Raw genomic sequence first — 22,710 nt, 5'->3', positions numbered from 1 at the left:
AAGTATAGCACTCTTTTAAAAATCTCATCTCTCTGTGCATTTGAGCAATCACATGTATTTGCAGGCTGCCTGTGAAGTGCAGAAACTCATCTTTTAAAATAAAACCACCAAAAATGAGAAGCCTAGGTTTCAGGTATAGGCACACATCTGTAATGGACCAAGAAAGTAAGAAATGTCTTTCTCTAATTTTAAAATACTGGAAAGTAAATGCGTCCAGAAAATGGTTGAAAATGGGAAACTACACCCAGGCACTGATTTTAATTGTGACTCCTCTGTTGGAGTAAAACAATGAATGCAATATGGAGGCATTCGAGAGGATTTTTTGATGTAGAAAATGTTACTGATGTGTCAGGAAATGATGGTGGAGGGTTTTGAAGAGAAGCACCAGTCAACTTTGGCAGAATGTTGAAGGATAAAGGTGGGTATACTCACATGGGCTTTCAGAGGAAGCAGAGTTTACAAACTCAGATTATTGCCCAGAAAGTGACGTCTGGGTTTTTTCTCCACATGAGCAACACAGAGTCAAGTAGGGCTGGAGCTGATTTAGAAAAGTGAGACTGCAATTTATCTTAAAGGGGAGGAAACTGCAATTAAAAGGGCAAACGATGGGTAATTAATGCACTAATGTGATGACAGGTCAGTGTTGACATGGATTAGCCTCCAAATAAGATGCTGCTCCACCTCTCTGTACGTATCCAATATTTTTCTGAGGAAAAAGGAAAAATAGTTTCGACTCTCTGGTTTGAAGTTGTGCTGTGATATCTGAACCTCATCATAAACTACAACAACAACAAAATACACCCAGTGACAGGTTGAACAGAATACAAGTTACAGAATTGTGCTATGAGAATATTTATCTTTTAACTTTTTTGATTGATTCAACAGCAGGACATGAGTTGCTCAAAGAAATTAAAAGATAAAATCTAATAATTTCTTGACTGTCCTCTAAACCCTGCTGACCTTAGTTTCTGTTGCTAAGTCTTCGTCTGTTTTCACCCAACAGAAACAGTTCACAATGATGACAATGGCAGATTTAACCCCAACAATGGACACACAATCAAATGGCTTTATTCCTATGCTTTATTCACAATATACTGTAATGCTAAAAGCAACATGTCCATTAAAATGCACATTAGGGGACAATTATACAGCATTGTGCTTGTATCACAGTGAAGATCTGCTTATAAATGGAAAGATATAAAAATCTCACATTCTTTGGTCAGTTTCTTTGGTTTGTAGAAGTGATATAAATGGTTAAAACCCTAAAAACCATCCATATACTGAATAAACAGGAAGAAATTATCTTATTTTATAAATCTGTAACTCTGAAAAGTGATTAGGAATGTTAGTAACATATAATCTTGGCTGAATGAATAATTTGACATGGATAATTCCACTATGTGGCGAAAGACAATAACTGAGGCAGTAATACCAACTGAGCTCATGATGCAGCTACAGAAAGTAATTTCAAGGAGCGGTTTCCTGCAGTGTAACATCACTAAAATTATGTTTTATGTAGGTTTTTAAGAATTGTAATGAATAATACAAGGCAGTAATTTCTATCAATTTTAGAGTTTGATTATCTCTGCCTGGTAAAGACTATAAAAAAAAAGAAGTTATTCAGCCAGCCCACTTTGTAGTCATGTCTCCTGTTGTGTCAAGAGTATGATAGTCTGGGTGAATTTTTGTCAATTAGGACCATTTATTGTCAACTATATTCAATGAATACTAATATTGCAAAATACCTTTTTGTTATAATCACAATTAATGAACAGTAGAACTCCTTTTCTCCCTGAGCACTTACTCTTGGCTCTGTAGTGCATTCACCTTTGGGTGCTTTAAATGTAATCCAAATAATACAAGCTTTGTAGAAAAAAATAAATCCCTCTTAAATCCCTTTGTTTATAAGCCTTTAAGCCAGGAATGATTCACTATTACCAGCAAATCTAAGCATTCCATGCGAAACCTCAATTCACCTGAAGAGAATATATTAATGTATGAAATGTAGAAGGCAGGAAATCAAGCTGCAGATCCACATGAATCATTTTGACTGATATTAAATATAACAACTCTTTGGTTTGGGTGATTGACTTAGTAATTAATTAAACACTATTGTCTCTATCATAGACAATATTTGGGGACACATTTCAGACTAAATAACAGTTGATTGCGAACGCTTTGTCCAACAGGAGACAAATGTCATGTCCCCTGGGAAAAACTAATTTAGTCAGTTGTTAAGGTGAAATTATGGTCAGGGTAAGACTACAGGAAATTAAGTCCCAGAAGTGACCTGTGTGTGTGTGTGTGTGTGTGTGTGTGTGTGTGTGTGTGTGTGTGTGTGTGTGTGTGTGTGTGTCTGGCAGGCTGGCTGGCTGGCCCAGGTGTTACTCATGTTGTGGGGACCTAAATGTGTTTACACAGTCTCAGTACGGGGACACATTGTCCTCATGGAGACTGAAAGCAAGTATCCATAATGTATATCATTAACTAAATGTTATATAACAACTGTGTGTGTGTGTGTGTGTGTGTGTGTAGCTCACTGTGAGCACATGTAAATGCTGTTTCTCATGACTTCATATCACGATATAAGAAGTGAAAACAGCATCTTTGATTTCTGAACCAACCAAACGTTTCGTTGAATATTGGCTCAATTCTTTTTGTTATAGTTTACACAAGTGCTGGATGTGTAAAATGACAGTGACGGTGAGTAAAATGCTGTATTGACACATAAGGCTGACAGTACTCCACCTTTACACTGTGTAAAGATGTGAGTTTAATTTCATTAAAATATTAACTTTTATTTCTATACTTTTGTCTCGTGATGTTTCATAAACGGATCCTCATCTGTGGCTGTCATTGTTAGAATGACCATGGAAAATTATTTAAAATCTAAATTAGTGGTTTAATCAAAGAATAAATAAAACTCAAAACAAAATAGCACACGGAGCTGATGGAAGATGTTTGGAACATAGTTTCCTTCCTACTCTGCAACAAAGACCCTCCATAACTATCGATGGTCAGAGTTGTTTCAGGGAACGATTAATCTCAGCGAGGGAGATTCAATACTGACCATGGTTCTCAGCTGAGGCTCTTTAATACAGTGCTGGACTATTGCTTGTTCTCTGCATGCATTGGAGAAGAAATCAACACAGACAAAGAAATGTGCAGCTCTATAGAGCTCTCCGGGGTAATAACTGTTACACATGGGACATAGCTCATCAGGCATTATAGACTTGTTTCTTTTTCACATGCTTCTGCAGGAAGAGCATCCTGAGTATAGGATGTACATGTATCGTGACCATGACCCTTCTTGACATGAACCATTAAATCATCCTCCACAGGGACATAACATACCAATAGATGTAACCTTAGAGCATGGACAGAGCCAAGTAGAGAAACTGTGCAGAGATAGCCTAAGTAAAGCGTTTTTGCTTTCTACTCTAAATGCCATGTATCTGCTGACTGAATAAATTTGCCTGCAAAGAAAACATTTAAAAAAGCTATAGACCTATTTGTGTACATGATCTATTTCCATATCATACAATGTAGGAGAGCATAAAGCTTGTCTGTTGAGGGTAATTCTGTATTTGTATTTAAATGGCAAGAGAAATTGTCCTGTAAACATGTTTATTTTTATTGTTATATTTTATTTCTTGTTTACTAAATGCACCTTTCAGTGGTAGCTGCTGTAATTTTTGATGACATTAAAGGTATTCTATTCTATTTGTAGCGGAGTCTGTGCAGTAGTAGAGCTGTGGCACCAAATTCCGCGCCCACAAACATGACCACGAGCATACATCAATGTGATAATACCCAAAATGACAGAAACCATCTTCAAGAAGAAATAGTTTGACGTATACTTTGACTTTTTAGTTTGGTCCATGTCAAGGAGAAACAACATCGACTGTTTGTGTAAACTGCGGCACCGTAAGCCTGAGCAGAAAACTCAAGCTAAAATGGAAATGAAAGAAACGTATTAGGGAGGAAGAGAAGCTGACAAAAAATACTTAACACTTTATATTTTTGTGTTTTTGAACCCACCACAGTTGCTGCAGCGATGAAGGACAAGTCGCAGGTAAAGCCATAAAAAGTGTTCTTTGAAGCTTCATGAATTTGAACAGGCAAGTCGTTTGGAAAGTGGCTTTAAAAACACTCACACAAGCTTATATAAGGACTTATTGACCTTGGTGAAAGAGATACACTTACATCTGGTTACACCGTGCGTGGCCTCAGAACTGTAAAATGGTCTCTGGTGTACAGTCTGCACTTCACTCTCATACATCAGTGAAATCTGATTTACACTTCAAAGCCAAGCAGCAAGAGACAGGGGGAGAAGAGACCGAGAGAAAGAGAGAGAGAATGAAAGACTCGACCCTGGTTTAGTTTTGATTTGATGTTCATTAGACAAGAGAACATAAAAGTAAAATCATTTAAAATGTGAATCTTTGTTCCGGCCTGTCACTGCAGGTTAGTGTGAATGTGCCGTCGGGGCGAGCAGGGAGGAGCCCTCCACACCCAGCTGCTGCTGTTACAGATCTGAGAGCAGCTTTGATTAGCGGCTCCATCGCTGGCTCCTTCCGTCTCTTTCCTTTGTCTCTTTGGTTGCTCGGTGGTGGGGCTACGAGCAACTAACCTTTGTTTCTGCCAGGAGACGTAAGCCGAGAGACTTAAGCCGAGAGCATGCAGATACTTTCATCAGACATTGTTATGAAGTTAGGACTGTGAACTGCCTGCTTTGTCGATATGAAACACAACTAAGATTCAGCTCTGCAGATGTGAAGGTGCTGCTTAGCTCCAACCCTAAAATAGCTCTGACCTTATTCTGATATATAAAAATAGCAGGCGTCATTTACTTTAAGTGAAGCGGGTTCGTGAGCACAGCCTCCAACACTCAGAGCATCACAGACTCTGGAGAGCGGGGCTTTGCACAATTCCTACCAGAGGTGTAGTGTTGTTTGTCGTACGGGAGTGATGCACGTGGTTATGTTGTGGCTTGTTGTTGAAGGTTATGTAACCACTGTTTCTACGGTGACAAGTTTACATATATCTGTAAACAACAACTGGCCACACAAACATGTTGAGAATATTACACAGCAGTCAGCCAAACATCGAGCTAAGTGGTACTAGAGAATAGCTGGAAGGTATTAGGTGGTAAGTGTGGTAATAAAGTCAAATGAACACAAGTAGTAAATCTAACAGTACTTGTGTTCTAATCATTCAGCATTTAAATTAGCTTTATATAATTTTAAAGAAATACACTTAATATTCACAAAATATGAGATTATCATTTATTATAATCTGTTATATTATCTATCATGACTTAACCCCAATTTATTTTTCTTTAACATTTATTGTATTTCTTACAAGTTTATACTTCAATCAATCCTCAACAATCATCAATTTATCAATGTATGGCCCATGATGTGGATATGTATCCCATCATGCCAAAATTTGTATGTTCTGCAACGGGGAGATTCATGCGTTTCTGATTTAAATTTTGACTCTCTTTTCTTCAAAGCTCTTTGAAACTGCTAAAAATCCATTATATTGTAGTATTCCTGCTTTTGAAGGATTTCATTTATTTGTTTAGTAATCTAGCAAATGAAGCTGCATTCAAAACATCCACTCAGAGAAAGCCTTGTAGAGCAGGCAGAGGTCTAGATCTACTAAGCAACAGGCTATGAAAACATAAAGCAGCTTTCATCTGTGGAGGCAGCACAAGCTGTTTAACGGGTTAGCTTTGTAATAATAACCCATTAGATAAGTGAAGGATGAACAAGAGGATGTTTTTCATCTTTTCATATTTATTAGTCGAGATTGGTAGAAAAATAATTTAATTCAATATGGAATGTTTTCTTGTGTGTTAATCTGTACATGATTTGATGTTGTGAATCCATCAACACAGCTTAATGTATGACAACTTGGATAATTATATTTGTCTATATATCGGCTCTATCATGGCATAAGCTTTTGTGACAATTGCATCTTTAAGTACTTAAAGTTAAAACATTTCACTGGATTCCCTGAGTATGGAGGAAAACATGTGATGCTCTTGCAGCGCTACACCTACAAACTCAAAGTAAGTAACTATACACATTTGTATCGTTACAAAAGTCTTCTTAAGAGGACACTTCATGAATGCATCACCACTAATCTACCTGCCTACAACACATTGTAAAAAATAAAACACATTTTCTCCACTTTTTAAAAATACACTGAGAACCAAACTGGTGAAATCACCATTTTTTACTAAACTACTAAACTTCATGTGTATTTGACCAAAGTTCCTTCCAAATCGACAGAGCCAGAGGGAAACAGCATTAATCCATGAATTAGCAGACTCTCACAGACTCTCGAGAAGATTTATAGACGCACACAGGCTTTATTCTTTAATTCGCTTATTCAGAATTTAATATACAGTAAACTATTCATGCCTGATAAACAATTTAGGACCATATGTTGCTTGACTTCAATGTATACAGTCAAACACAGATGTACAGAAATGAGATGGATAAGACAAAAGAGCTCATTTGGATCAAGTTTAATTTGGAAGGAAACTTTACTTCAGGAAGTCACATCAATGAGCTATTTGTAGCTATTTATAGGAGAAAGAAAGAAACAAGTTATCTTCTTTACTCATTTGTAGGACTCCACTAATTGCAATTAGCACTCAGTTTTGAATTTATGATCACAGAGGTAGTCACAGTAACCCAATAAGAACATTAATCAACAAACCTTGCTTTCATTTGTCTTAATTATGAAGTCTAATAAATGAAAAAGGATGAAACTTCAAACAAAGGTGTGTCTGCCCTCATCAGGCAAGCATTGGTTTAATTTAATCTTGGGATTAAATACTTTTTTCCTATTTCATTCTCGCCGGATCTCACTGTTATACCAATTTACATTTCACAGTTTTGCACACCAGAGGATTCACATCCAAAGAAGTGAAGCCATTTTATTCATAACTCTGTATTCAATGAATTACTTCTACAGTGACATAATAACTATTTCCGAGATTGCATATGCATAAAGTTGTTTCATACATCATAAATGTTTTAATTTACAATGACAAGTCACACTAAGAACTCAATGACCTTTCATCGTTTAGTCAAATGCCTCAAAAATACCTATATATACATTTAGGTGAGAAAGCTCTCATGGAGATTGTTTCCATAAAAACATGTCAGGCTCATATTTATCACCCTCCATATTTCTTACATGGATCAAATGACAATAATATTCGCCTCAGACGATGTGGCACACATACTGTAGGTTATACTGAAACCATTTCATATGATGTTACAGGTGATGAACAGCTCAGGGGGATGGATGGTCAACACAACGTGTAACATAGGGGACGGCCGTTTGACCACCATTATTCCCCACAAGGTCATCATTGTGCTCAAGATGAAGAAGGTTACTATTATACACATTATAAACCAAACAAAAACCGAATAAAGTGCTTATTTTAACCAAACCCACAATTTACCAAGTTGTTTTTGTGTCATCAAACATGAAACATTGAAAATCATTGTGTCGTTCATTATTTTGACTGCTGCCAGTGAAATCATGCACCAATGCACATTTTCCTTAAGAAAAATACCAAGGGGAAAAGTCTTAGAAATAAAAACCAATATGTCACTGTTACCGGATTCATCGACTCGAATGAAGCTGTAAAACAAAGTTAAATGACAGAAAGTCAGCAAAGACTGGTGTGAAGTTCCCGGGGACCTTGCAGTCATTGCCTGAACCTGTGAGGTCTCACGACTCTCACCTCTTAGGTTTAGCAGGTACAACAACAGCAGTGTCAAAACAGCCTTCTTCTCTATCTCAGCCACTGAACACAAAACAAAGAAAACCCATGCTGCTGGAAAACACCGTGCTACACTATGTGTTATATCTTCTTTTGATAGGTGCATAGATCTGCAAACATCTGTTCACTTGTAAAAGCTGTGTGGCCCCAAAATCAGCCTGACTACAGGTCCAATCCATCCTCTACATTACATCTGACTTTTTCATTATTTAACTAAGGGGGCAATCCTTTCTGAAAATGTCTGTGCTGTGAGTTTCCCAAAATCACACTGCAAAAAATATTTAGAACTAAACAGTTATGATATTAAAACATTTCAGAACTATATGATTAAAACAGGGCAACTGGGATTGGGTCCAGCTCCCCCTCAAATTGTAAGCGGTATAGATAATGAATATACGGATAGTACAACATGTGAGTCAGGTGGCCATTCCATATTAAATCCAATAAGACAAGCGTTTTAATATAATATTGTTTTTACAATATAGATTTCATGTAAAAAAGAAGCCGTCGTCTAATCCTCTGTTCTGTTTTCAGAGAGATGTGGGAGCTCCACGAGCTATTCACACACACAATCTAACAGGGTTTGTCCATGAGCCATATTGAGCAGTTAAATTAAATTGGCTCACTCAAACAACAGCATCAAATCCAAATACCTATGTTTGTAAATGGGATGTAATGGTGTCTGCTTATAGAGCTGGCTTAATAGTTTCTTTCCCTAAGCTCCTGCTGGGTCACTACGGGTGTTTCACACAGCTTGAGCATGTTCAATAGCATCATCAATGAAACCTGCAACCCACAGACAGGCTCTATTTAACAGCCTCAGCTTTGGTAAAATCTGCCCATCTTTACGGCCTCTGATCAGAGTTAATGGCCTCCCCGGGAAGGAGTCTGAGGCGTTTTGCTGAGCATAGTGGAAGTTCTTATTTTCCTTTAACCAATCAATGGAATCTCTATAGTCACAGGTCCCCTCTGTTAAATGGAAGAAATTGGTCGTGACTGCAGGTGATAGATTTATTTTGTGACTAAATTAAATTCACTCTCCTGGTGCACAAATTAGAAAAAAGTATGAGGGGATAGTTCGTCTGCCAATAGAATCCACCGACTGGAGGGAAACTTCTGAGAATTGAGGGTGAGGAGAAGAATTGTATATTGTAGAGAAACCTTCACAGTCCCTGTTCTCCAAGTCAGAGAGACCTTTAGTGTCTAACGAACCAAATGTTGCCTTTAAGATTTGTTGGAGACAAAACACGGAGCAAAAAAGGAGTGAATGTTTGATAATGTTGCCAGAAACACAAAAGAATGAAGTTCTCTATAATAACTAAGTAAACATTTCCATTCCCCTAAAAATTGATATTACTCTATGTTGTGTTTACAAATCATTTCTACTGTTCCCAGAGGCCAAAATAACAGTAACTGTGGGTTTAAATTAAGGGGTATTTTATTTATTTTTATATTAAGATGTATTGTCATCTGTGCTTGTTGGTGCTGTGGGTGTTTTATTGTTTTATAGAATAAAAGTTGTATTCTATTCCAGTAAATCTTCTATTCCATTCCACTGAAGTGAAATCTATTTGTTAAATAATGTTTAACTAACTAACAACTTGGCTCTTGAGAATTTAAAAGACTAAATGAAGCTAAATCAATTGCAAAGTTGACACATGATGAAGACAATGACAGGTGTTGTTCTTTATATGATAATTTGTTGTGTATTGATTCTCGCTCTGCATAAATTAATCTAACATTCAGTCACTGAATAGATGTAATTGAAGAACTGGACGGTGACCTTGAGCACATCTTATCAACCTAATTGATTCGTTGCTGTTCCTCCAAATCCCATAAATAAACTTGTCACTGTTCAACTGGCAACAGATGCAGAAGACAGTCGACAGTCTATTATGTTAATGTATAACTGCTGATACAAAGCACTGTTATGTTGTTGAGGACACAGACCCTTAATAAGCAGGATAAGGTTTCTGGCTACCTTCAGTCGTATCATTTGCTGAGACTTGATTGTACATCATGAAACATGTGAACACAACCGTTTCCTTTAGCTGCATCTGTGACTGACTTCTCTATCAAACAGCATCTTAGTGGATCTCATGTTACTGGTGCTTCACTGAGCACTGATACTCCTCCAGGGCTCTTAATACATTATGTTTCCTCCCACCACCTCGTGTTTGACCAAGCAGTGTTTTGTTCAGGTGCAGACCTGTCTGAACCCTGCAGTCTTACTTACCTGCCTGCACCCACACCCACACACCCCCTTTAATCCTCTATAAGTGCAGGGTATTGAAACAGCTCAGCACCTTAACAAAGGATGTCCTTTGGACTTTGTGCTGACAGACTGGGTTCAGGATGGGATTTTGAAAATGTAAAATGAAAAATACACTGCACTCCAACAACCTAATGTATATCTACAGAGGAAAAAACCCATGGAATCCCTGTCAGATATTGGGTCAGCTACAGTTATATTCTCCAAATATTAAAATGTTTAATTTCCACATGTTGAAAACCTGGATCCTGTCATTTCAATTTGACAACATGGCCGCTAATACATAGTCCTCTATTTTTCTATCTCTTGGGCAAATAAATTCTTCAGTGGGAGTAAATTAGAGTTTCAAGCTGTGATCATACTTTTTGATAAAGAAACAATAGCACAGAGGAGAGCAAGGGATCGGATGGTAGAACAAGTACAGTGGTTGTTTGTCTTCATTGGGAAACGACTGCATTGTCGGCTGGCCACTCTCTTTATAATGACCCTAATCAACCATTGAATTCAACAAATACAAATTTGGAAACTCTCTTGTTCATCTGTTCACAGTTGTCACGACGTGCAGAGCATCAGCAATAATTCATTGTACAAGAGCAATACCTTTAAATGTTCTCAGTGACTTGATGAAGCACGATAACAAGATGTCTCCTTGATCTAAGATTTATAACCTGGCACTACTACTAATATACTACTACTTCTATAGATACTACTGGTACTAATAGTAGTAGTACTAATAGTATTTATAGCAGTACTACTACTACTATAGATTAAAAAAAACTGAAAAAGCAAATAGGAGCAAATAAATAAAGCAAATAAGAGTGAATAAATAAAAATATAGAGATACATATCATGATCTAATATTAATCATAAAGATTAAAAGCAGAGTCCCAGAGGCAGGGGCCAGCTGTGTCGCCCCAGGTCCGGTGCTTGGTCCTGAGTGGACGTGATAGGAGGTTGGCCTCGGACGAGCAGATGGTACGGGAGGTGGAGCATGTCAGTGATGTAAGAGTGGGCCTGGTAATGGAGGGATTTGTGAGAGAGGAGAAGGACTTTGAATTGGATTCACTCTGGGACAGGGAGTCAGTAAAGTTTTCTGGTGACCAGGGTGAACCCCTCCTCTCGCTCAATGGGATTAGCTCCAGCTCCCCCATGGCCCTCACAGGATAAGCGGTATAGATAATGAATGTAAACATGAGCTTGTGATTTCCTCAGCTGAGTTCAAACAAGTAACTTTGTCGGTACACTAGATTAAAATGAGGGAAAACAAAGTCATAAAGATTTTTCAGAATCAGAGCTGTCAGGGCTGCTAATAACCTTTCATAAGTACTGCATGCTATGGTAAACTACACTGCAGCCGGCTGCTGTAGAAGTAAACAAAGCCATAAAACAAACAGTGAATGATATGATGCATATATTATTATACTTCAAGTCTCTTACAATACAGATGGTGCATTATGCAGAGTTACTATGGGGTTGTTTATTGAGTGAGGGAAGGACGATTAAAGAAAATGTGAATTTTTTGATGGGATTGTCTCAACTTTTATATACAAGAGTTTCTGATCACTGGTGCCTCAGAAAAACTCCTATTGAGCCAATGAGATTTTGACACTCAAATGTAACAGTCTGATGTTTGTCATGCGTTAAATTTGTTATGGTGAAGTTTTCTGAAAATAACAATCGATCGATCACAATTTATGATCACTAAAAGAGATGAGGTTCAATATTGTTGCATATGCTGTCGGCATGATCAGACAAATTTGTTTCAGACTGGGAAAAACTAGGTGAACGACTCGAAAGGTCACTGGAAATTTTGCTACGGTTGACAAGTTGTTGATGTCATCCCTGATAAACCATTAACATCATTTTACAATCAACATGAACCTTCATTGTTGTTTGCTGTTGAATTCAACAGATTCATTTAAACTCACAACAAATCAAACAGGGCAAACTCTGCCAAAATTCCTTGTAATCGACAAACAGGAAAGGAAGCAAGAAGGTATCATTTAGAAGTCAAGCCATCCTCCGTTTCCTGACAACATCTGTCCTCCATAAACTGACTAACTGTGCAAAACTGTGTGATAACATTCCACACATGGCATGCTTCTGTCCTACAAATCACATCAATCAGCTTGTACATCTGCTTCTCTGCTTGAAGCGTGTCAACCGCTAAGTGCGAGAGAGATGAATTAATGGTGATGTGAGACAATCAAAGATGAAAATCTTTCTCACAACTTTTGAAAGACGGGTTTGCAATTTGCACAATTTTTCTTGTTTTAATTAATTAGAGCAGCGCCTGTTCTAAACATGTCTGTTTGAAATTGGCTGTTTTCTTGGCCTGTGGTAACACTGGTTGCAGCTTTATTTCTGAAACTCTCAAATGAGCTGTAATGTAATTGAGCTGTGGCAACTAAAGACCGGCTGCCAGACTCAGTCCACAGAACCCTGAAGCTGCTCCTGCACAAAGAGCTGTTCACCTGTTAATAAGTTCAGTGAAGCGTGACTTAGTTTGCAGAAACCCAAACAGCAGAATCATTTGATGTTGGTACAATGAATGCAGCCACCTCTACTACATAGTGCTGGATGCCTGTTAATTCAAATATTAATATAGAATGTATCCGGTGTCCAAATCGTACCAAATTAAGTAGTGCACTTCCTTTGGTCATTAGCAATACACATGAAATGCTTATAAGATATCTGAGCCACAGACAGACGGACAGACATTTCTGGAATTAGTAGATTAGATTAATAAAACAGATTATTTTTGGTAAACCCTGATAAGGTGTCAAGTTTTAAGATATAGCAGTTGGACCCAAAAATGCAGAAGAAAAACTTAACAAAAACTGTTCCTTAAGTAGGCAAATCCATAAACAGAAAAAAGCACAGGAAACCAAGAAACCAAAATCCTCAGACAGAAAAACAACTAGAAAAAGATACCACACTGGAAAAAAACATAAAAAACACTGGAGACTCAAGAGAGAAGGAGAGAGGTGATGACATGAGTAAATGACAACCATGAAACAATGACGACACCAAAGGGAAGCGCACAGACTTATATACACACTGAACTGATGACAAACTAGAGACAGGTGGCACAGGACAAACAGGTGAAACAGATCAAGGTAGGAAATAAATGGACCAGAAACACAAGGGAGATCAGACTTTCAAAATAAAGCAGGAAACACAGAGTGGAACACAATTCTTAACACAGAGTGAAAACACAATTCTGAACAGAGTGAGACACAGAATGAAACAAATCTGAAGTCAAGGAAACACACCAGGAGCCAAACTAGAACATAAATCAGGAAACTGAAAACTCAGAGAACCCAAATCCAAACATAAGTAAAACACAGGTATACAGTAGATACAATAAACCAAAGAATCCATAATCGAAATGAAAACACTCTTCATAAAAGAGGCAGAAGTCCCTTGTTAAAGCCTGAATGCTAATCTCTAATGATTTATAGTCTTTATATTTGTCTATATTTTTGACAAATCACCGGATCTACATACATTCATATACATTATACAACTCCATTGCCGTGTGAGACTTATCTCATTTCCAGGAATCTTCTCCTCCAGGTCATGTTTTGTTTGTTCTCAGTCTTTAGGAAATCAAATAATCTTCAGTTTTTCCACCCTAAAGCCTCATTTTGTACACACAAAATATTGCATTGTTATTTTGCTGCAGTGATGTGTTTACATGCAAAAACAAGCAGATAGCTTATACAGTCCAAAGCAATACACACACACACACACACACACACACACACACACACACACACACACACACGCACACTAACACACAGTGTGGGTGAGCAGTGCTGAAAATCCTTCCACTCCTGCATTATTGTTTTATTTTTGTTGTTTAATCCTAAGTCTATTTTTATTTTGTGTTTGCTCAGTTCACCTGGGAGGCTGAAGTAATCCTTGATGTGACTGTCGACCATGTTAGACTTTGATGGAAAACACAGTGTGATTCAAAATAATAAGAGCACTTTTTTGTTTTCTTCTACTAAGGCACATTCAGTCTATGAATCCTATTATGTGGGAGGAAGAAGTGTCAGAAACTGTCTCCTCACATTTTGATGATCGTGACCATATATGTTTCACCCTGCCAGCATGGTAGATCATTTCTTTGTCATTTCTGTCACAGATGCAGCTGTGATAAATCTCATTTTACAGTGGTAATTTGTGGTAAATACACCTCATACATTTATCATGCATGTCACACAGGCTGGTCATACTGATGCGTCTCTGGACATTACAATGGAGGAACATTTATATGTCACATCTGAACCTAACATCATCACTAATGAGCACAATTCCAATATGACAGCCATTTCATGTGTAAATCATTTATTTTCCCAATGGATTACATTTGCCAAGAATGGCTTAATGAATGTGCAAGTGATTTAATCATGGATGAGGAAATTTGCCGGCAATCAAACTGAGCACCTGTGGAGGGAGGTGGAGACCCAAACTGGGCAAATTTGGAAAAATGTGAAAAGTACAGGGATAAATATTTGACGAATTTAAAGGGACTTGTATAATGTTTTTTTTTCCAAAGTGCACCTTTTGTTTTGAGAGGAAAATATAGAACTGCCAAGTGAATGAAGCGATTTTTTTTATAAGGCATGCTGAGTGGCTCCAGCATGACAATGAAGGATGAAATTCTCCTTAGTTCCTGGACACCGGGAGTTTCCCAGCTCAGAGGAATGAAAGGCTTTACTTTATCGCTACACCAAAGTTCCCTTTCTCTGCATGAGTGAGAGGATCTACTGAGGCAGGACATTTCTTTTTCACCGCAGAGACTTTTAATTCTTCGGCTTAATTGCATTCAGGGATTCTATTGTTCACTTTTTATCTACCAGCTTTTTTCCTTCCAAACCATTTCCTATTCATCCGCGGCTCCCTAACAGACACCACACAGTGTCTGAGGCAGGGCAATTAACCTCAATACAGTTAATTAATTTGAGAAAACAAATGGCTGCATAAAAAAAGTGTGTGAAAATTAGCAGTATTTGCAATCATCTGGAAAAACCTATTTGACTTTAACATGAGCCTGTGTTGAATAAATGTTGATGCAGTTATAGTAACATAAAAGCAAATTGGTGTGCATTATAGGTAATGTTAAATTATGACATGTGACAGTGTTGTTGATATATTATTAATACATTTCCTGTGTGGTGATATTATAACATACAAAACACTGTGGTTGGCATTCTCCCAGTACATTAATCAAGACAAATGTTGAGTGGCTGCAGCTCACTGAAAGTGATACCAGCTCAATGTCCCTGTGTCGACCAGGGGCATCTTTAAATTTCTGCAGTAGCTAATGTAAATATAAAGCACAAAACTTAGTACAAAATAATGAATTATAATTTTGAGGCTTCACTAAATAATATTTTTAGGCATAATACTTACATAACTATTTCAATCTGTATATATAAAGATGGATAACATGACCGATCCCCAAAAGTGAGGCAAAAACATTCCCCCCTGGAGCCTGGCTACAGTACAGATAATAAACCATGGCTCCTCCATGTTAGCAGATGGGACATGGGCCAAACTAAAAAAATCATTATGTTTTCAACAATGGTTTCTGATCATCAGGACTCCAATGCCATTGCTCATCTCTATGATCACATCTGTACAGACTGTTTCCAAATGAGGCAACCATGGTAATATAGCAGCGCTGCATCCACTGAACACTACCTGTTTAGCACCAAACAGTATAGACCAAAAACGGAGCTAACGGAGCTAAAAGAACAAACAATATTGGTTAGATGAAATTGGTCCTTTATTTTGAAATTGATAATGTATCAATGTTGGGCTTGGAACTTGTTGAAGTGTGCATTAAGAAAGGTTTAACAAGTCATCTCTTATTATTTCTGAACAATTACCAAGTGACTGCCCAAGATTCAAGAACCGGCCAAACCTTTGTGGACAATGTGGAAAATGTGAAAATATATATGCAACACCTACTTAAGCTTGGTAAAACAAAGTTTGTCAATCCTGACTTGCTTTACTTGAGTTAATATGAGTGTGGCAAAATGTGGGTTTTCTGCATGGCTGTGATGTTTAAAAAAAAAACATTTCCACCTTCTCTGACCTGTTGTGTTTGTCACGAAAGAAGCTGAGCTTGTGTTAGCATCTCCATCTGAGAAATAGCTTGACATATGGTCCAGTAAAACTCTAGAGAATCACTTCCCTTGACCCTTCACTTGGTTACAGACACTGAGCTGTTTTTAAAAAATCAAAATCTGCAAGAGGATCAGAGTTTTAAACATGAAGCTAAGGACGAATGTTGACTGCGTTTCTTGTGTTTGTACCATCAAAGCAGCTTTGTATGGACAAACTGTAGCAAAGTATTTCTGAATTACATTTTGACTCCGGAAATTAAATTCCTCTGTAATAAAGTGATGAGGCTTATACAGACTGCAGCTAGAAACTGAGTCGGTACAGTTACATTATGTTGTTGATTTAGTTGCTGAGAATATTTCATGTGTATCACTGACTACAGCAACATTGCTTAAAAAGTTTAACACTGCCATTTTTGTTGGCTTCATGTAGAGCAAAACAAAGACAAAAGAATGAAAATACAACACATGGGATGTTGAAGGATTTTCTAGGATATTGTTTTCACTATCTTGGTTTTCCGATATATTGGAACTCAGTGGTTAAATAATTAAAACACAGTCATTGCCTTTAGCTACTGTTGTTCATTGATATGACCCCATGCAGCTAAAATGTAAATTTTGCTCTGAGTTTGGTGGTACAGGAAAGCCTAAAGCCTGTAAAGTCACATATTATTCTTGTATTTGGAGCTTTTTCCCAGTTGAAGCATGAAGGAACTTAACAAAGGTTTTTTGTTTGTTTGATTGTTTGTTTCGTTGATCTGTTAAAATCACATTCAAAAAGTGCTTGGGCATAAAATCGCAAGTTCAAGGCAATTGAACATTGAGGCTTGGATATTTTTTGTGAAAACATGCCAGGAGAAGCTTTACAGGACTGGGTATGGGACCATGAATTTCCACGACTGTCATGGAAATCCAGACAACATGTCAAAAGTTCTATGGCAGTGGCGCGATGTGTCCAGGGGTCAACAGAATTATGGATCATGTGTTGGGACCTTGACTGCACCAATAGCATGAGCCCTTTTTTAATGCAGTTGTTGAGAATTTTCTACGATGCACAAGTGATGGATCAACAGTGTAGGAATGTCAATCAATTACATGACATTAAAATGAAGAAAAAGCTTCCTCAGAAAAATGGAGGGAGAAGCAGAAACTACCTCACCACCTCCAGAATGAGAAATCTTCAGAGTAAAAGACAAGTTTATAACCAGGACAACGGAACAGGCGATCGATACCAAACAGTTTTATCAGATGCTCAGTCAGAGCTGAATCCCAAGACACTGCATGACTCACAGGTCGGAAACCCAGAGATATCAGTAGTCCAGTCCTTGTTCTGCACTGTAAGCACAGCAAGGCCAGTTACTGAGTCTGAAACTCATCCTGTTCAATCTCTTAAACCAGTTGCTGACCTGCACCTCTGGACAATGGGATATGTTTAACGTTCAGAGGGAAGAGAGTGCAACACATCGTATGGTAATAGCTGTATTAATATTAAAACCTTCACCTTAAAATAGGAAGGAATTTTCACACAGCGAAAATATTCACACAGATTCAAGTGGCTTGAATCTGTTTTTCAATTTTTAAAGTAAAGTGGAGCAGAGTTAGTTTCCATTTTCATTTTAAGATTCGGAATCTATCAGTTTATAACAATTCTTTTGAAGCCAAGTAGTTAATGTGTGGTTTTAGTGTGTTTTGCCATATGCTGATCTCTAAGTAATTTTATTGTAGATGCAATGTAATCTCCATGCAATCTGGAAGATGTAATGTTGGTAAAGAATGACTTCTGTCTCCCCTAATTAATCAGTTTACTCTGAGACTGAGAGAGGTATATTCACATGTCTTCCACAGTAGTTTAAGGGATTATGAGTTGTGGAAATAAGCCTCTGATGCCGTTAAAGTTTCCATGTGGCACACCTTGCTCATTAATGATCTACTTTAATATCTATCTACTTACCTACCTATATTTTAAAAAGCAGGTCATTGCCAGTCATTCCCTTCATAGCATGTGTTAAACTCCTGCCAGTGTCCCGGGGGGAGAACTGATTCCCTGATGCCAGCAGCCACAGCAGAGGACATCCACACTGTGCAAACACTACACCTAAGCTAGACTGCTGTGACACTGCAGGATGATGGAGGAGGGGGTCTTAGGATCTGTCCTCTGCACTGCAATATATGTTGCTGAAATATGGACATGGATCAAGGAAGAAAAAAAAAAATCTTCAATTTCACTGCAGGGCATCTGAGTCATAAGCCTGGCAAGCACCGAGCTGTCAGAGCAGTCAAGGCTGTCCATGCTCATAACCGCTACGACGCCATGCACCAATATGTTACGACAAACTTAAGCTTAAGAGACACAATTAGGAGAAGGCAAGAGCGGCCAGTTATCGGTTGGAGGGAGAGCAGATTGACAGCTACAGAGAGGCAAGGCGGCATTTAAGATCAGCTCAGTCAGGAAGACCAGGACATGGCTCTGTCGTCTCTCCAGAGCCCTCTCTCCCTGCTTTTCATTACCAGGTCAGCATAGGATATAGAGGCAAGGAGTCAAACTGCCTAAAGAGGGCAAAGTTAAGAGAGCGAGTCCTGTCCTGTTTTATCCTGGGCTCAGGAGGGAGTTAAGAGCAGAGCGGCTTTGAGCACAAGCCCCCACAGATGCACCACTTGAATGGGAAATCCCACCAATCAGACATGAAGAGGAAAACTATCATCTTGCTCAGTGTCAGGGTAGAAAAAAAACTTCAATATGAAGTTTACATCCATCTACGTTGCTTCTTTTGGTGAAATGTGTCTCACATTTTTGCCTTAAAGGCCTCTATGTAGTATTTGTATTGCCTCTGCTAGATGTGTTGAATTAATTCTTGGCCACAGAGAGTGTTTGAGAAGTTTTAAGAAGTGATGGACTAAGCAGTGACCTCCCCAATAACATCACTGTGATGTGTTGTGAATGGAAAATGAGTGTAAGCTGTGTTTGAATCACACAGTAGCTTTCTGGGCAGCCCTATTTTCCAGTAGCACTAATAACTGGAAGAGACAGCTGTTTGTTATTAACATGTTGTTGACATGAACAAAAGTGGTCTTTTGATTTGAGAAAAACACGTTGACATATGAATCTACTAATTATTATTTATTTCTGGAGCCTCATCAAGATTCGTCACCTATAAAAAAATGGAAGATGTTTCATTGCTCATGTTCTTTTTAGGAGAGCCGATCTCCCCTTAGCTCCTCCATAATTCAAACCTTGAGTGTAAAAGTATATGGCCATGCTAGCAGCCCTGTGAGGCTGAACACAGGTACACTGGGGAACTTGATGTTACATCAGAATATCGTAAACAAAATGGGAACACCACACACATCCAGTAAAAATAATACTATAATGAGAGCTGGATCAGCACATCACAATAAGTTTGACATGGAGAAAATCCACACACACACGCACTCGAAACGTCACTGGCAAGTAAAACATTTATTGGGAGCTATAGGTATTTCGATTTTTTGTCTTTACAGACTTAAAATATCATCTCCAAATCTAATCTGTTCAACTGCTGTTGAGCCATTCCATTCCAAACCAGAAGTAAACCCAATGATTAGTTAACTGGAAAACTAGTGCAATGTGGATAAAAGAGGCGCACTGACCAACTGACAGTGCCATCCAAAGAGCACGACTAAAAATATGAAAAGCCATTAAAAGGGAAGTAAATCAAGTTAGAGAGTAAATGTATCCACATTATATGCCGCAAATTACTCCACAATGGAATAAATTTGCCAAGTGCCTATTGTATATATGCTACACTGTGTTCTGCTTACAAGTGAGCTGAAAATCATCAGCTTGCTTCTGCACCAGTCAGTGATGACACATAATCACCATGATTTGTATGTGACCAGTCAGTTTTTCCTCCAAGCTGAAGGACTGTAGAGAGTGGTGATGCACTATCCAGGGTTTTCTTTGTCATTTCATTATGTACTATTATTGTATTCTTTATTCACATACATTTAGCTCTATGGGTGCCTTACAACAGAGTCCTTCAGGAAATAATTGTCCATCTAAATACTTCACCTCCATGATTAATGAGTGCGCTGAATGGCACAGCTGCGTGAGACAGGAACACACAGGTACAGACTGGAGACTAATCTGATGTGCATCATGTTACAACACCTGCACTGAGGGACGTTAGAGGAGAATGCTGGTGTATATCACATGTCTCAAGCATTTTGGTATGGTAATGAGGCCCGAGTCTGAGTGTGTGTGAGCTGATAAGGAAACAGAGGAGACTTGTGTGCAGACGAAGTTGAGTTGGAGGTCAGAGGGGTGGTTCCACTGAGAGCTATTGTTTATTGTAACTATTGTGACATCTGGAGACGTGGTTTCTCCATCACTGGAGGGAACTATAACCGAACCCGACACACACCGGCCAAACCAGAAAAAATACAATGTGACATTATTTGTTTTAATGTCATGGAGTTGGAAGAAAATCAATCAAATAACTTCACTCTTGTTTCTTCGGGATCGTAGGTGTCCTGATCTCCTGAACCCAGACTGTAAATTAATAAACAAGAAGAATTTTGATATGTATAGTTCTGTTTCACGGTGATACAACAGTTAGAACTGTCGCCTCACAGGAAGGAGGTTCCTGGTTTGATTTCTGCTCGGGCCGGTGACTTACTATGTGGATTTTCACCTGTAAAGGATAAGGAATATAGCTAATGGATGGATGGATGGATTCAATTCAATTTCATGTCCTACTATACACTATCTGAAGGCACTTTACATAGAAGGTCAAGACCTTAGAATGTATAGAGAAACCCAACAGTTCCCACAATGAGCAGCACTTAGGCAACTGTGGAGAGAATTAACTGGAAGAAACCTTGACTGTGCGCGGCCATCTGCCTCGACCGGTTGGGGCAAGCAGAGAACTGTCTAGCATGTTGCTTCAGAACTGCTTGCTCCATTTTGGTATTTTACTCTGCTCTGTCTTTCTGTTTATTCAAATTCTTCAAGGGACTTTTTGTTAAGGCTTAGCTACACAATGTAAAACAGAGGTTGTTAAAGGTTAAATTGCAACCAGTGTTTGTAAATGTTTACATTAGGTATAGAAATGTAAAGGTGGAGACTGTTAAAGATGACAAGAGGTGTATTTTATATTCACAAGTCCATCCTTGCAGTGCAAGTGGGTACATGCAGAATCTTAGCTGAAAGGAACTTTGGGGGACTGATGCTTCCAGGATTAGATCTGACATTAAGATTTTGTTTTCAAGGGCCTTTCTCACAAGGCAGGATTAGCGGGTTACCAAGCTAAAGTCGGGCTTACCCCTGGCTTATCTGTCTCACTGCCAATGACTCAGTATGAAGCTAAGCTAACCTGCAGTGGAGGATCAAAACATAAAGTGCAGGGAACTCTGTGAAGAATGAGTCCTGCTGATGACGGAGAAAAGGTCTCAAACTTTAAGAGATGTCTGAGTTTGTGATTTGGTGCAACACAAATCAAAATGAGTTGTATCGGAAATTGAACTGTCTCAATGTAAAAAGAGAGTCATGCCAGTTGAAGGTGCTGAATTTCCTCCACTAGAGTCTCAAGAATGAAACAATTGCCGTACTTATATTCTCCTCAGTGCATCCTTCAGGGGACACAGAGCAAAGCAAACTTTGTGTTGTGAAAACCCTTCCACCACCTCAGCGTGAACACATTCTAGTGTATTCCTGAAAAAATCCCCTCAGCGCTTTGATGACCTGGCAGCGATGAGCCTGTTTACTCACTCATGCAGTTTTCCTCCAGCCATCCTCTCAGAGCGAGGCAGCAGCCGCCGTTACATTTTGCTGTTGCAGTTTGGTGTTGCTCATATTTATTCATTATGATCATTATTTGTTCGTCTTTATAGACAAACAAAGTGCTACTGATCCACTTCTTCCCCACGTGTCCCACTTTATCCGCCTTACTTAACAGTCTCCAGTTGCCGACTATCACAGAAAGCCAAACTTTGTTGAACTGGTTTCATGAGGTGCTGCTGGATGTTTGTCTGTTCCCTGCCATAAAGCATCTTTGCGTCATTCCAGCAGATGTACTGCAGAGTTATAGATTTGGCTCTTTCTTGCCTTACAAATTTCTACTTCAGTGCAGGACAGAGGACAATTTGCTGAATCCATTTTAGCGTGAATCTTCTCATATGTCATATCTATTCATCCTCTGCTGCCTGCATCCTCTTGCTGCTTTCAGTAAAGCCCATATATTCATCTGATATCATTTATTTCCTGCTAGTTTCCATTGTACCGCAGCTGCTATTCTGTCTCTTTTTACACTCTGTGATTTTACTTCCAGGGACAGACTGTTTATAAGTATCACTGCTGTTTTTTCTGAGGATTAACACAGTCTTTGTTCACTTTTGTGTCCATCTTTTTCATGTGATTGTGATGTCTCACTTTTTTCCAGAGACTTTTTTCATCTAATCTTGTTTTTACTCGTGTCTGTTTGTTCATTTCCTATTACCACCAAACTGGC

The sequence above is a fragment of the Paralichthys olivaceus genome, chromosome 1, assembly GCF_024713975.1.
Source record: "Paralichthys olivaceus isolate ysfri-2021 chromosome 1, ASM2471397v2, whole genome shotgun sequence".
Taxonomy (NCBI): domain Eukaryota; kingdom Metazoa; phylum Chordata; class Actinopteri; order Pleuronectiformes; family Paralichthyidae; genus Paralichthys; species Paralichthys olivaceus.
The sequence above is the reverse complement of the archived record's forward strand: the minus strand, read 5'-3'. Positions refer to the sequence as shown.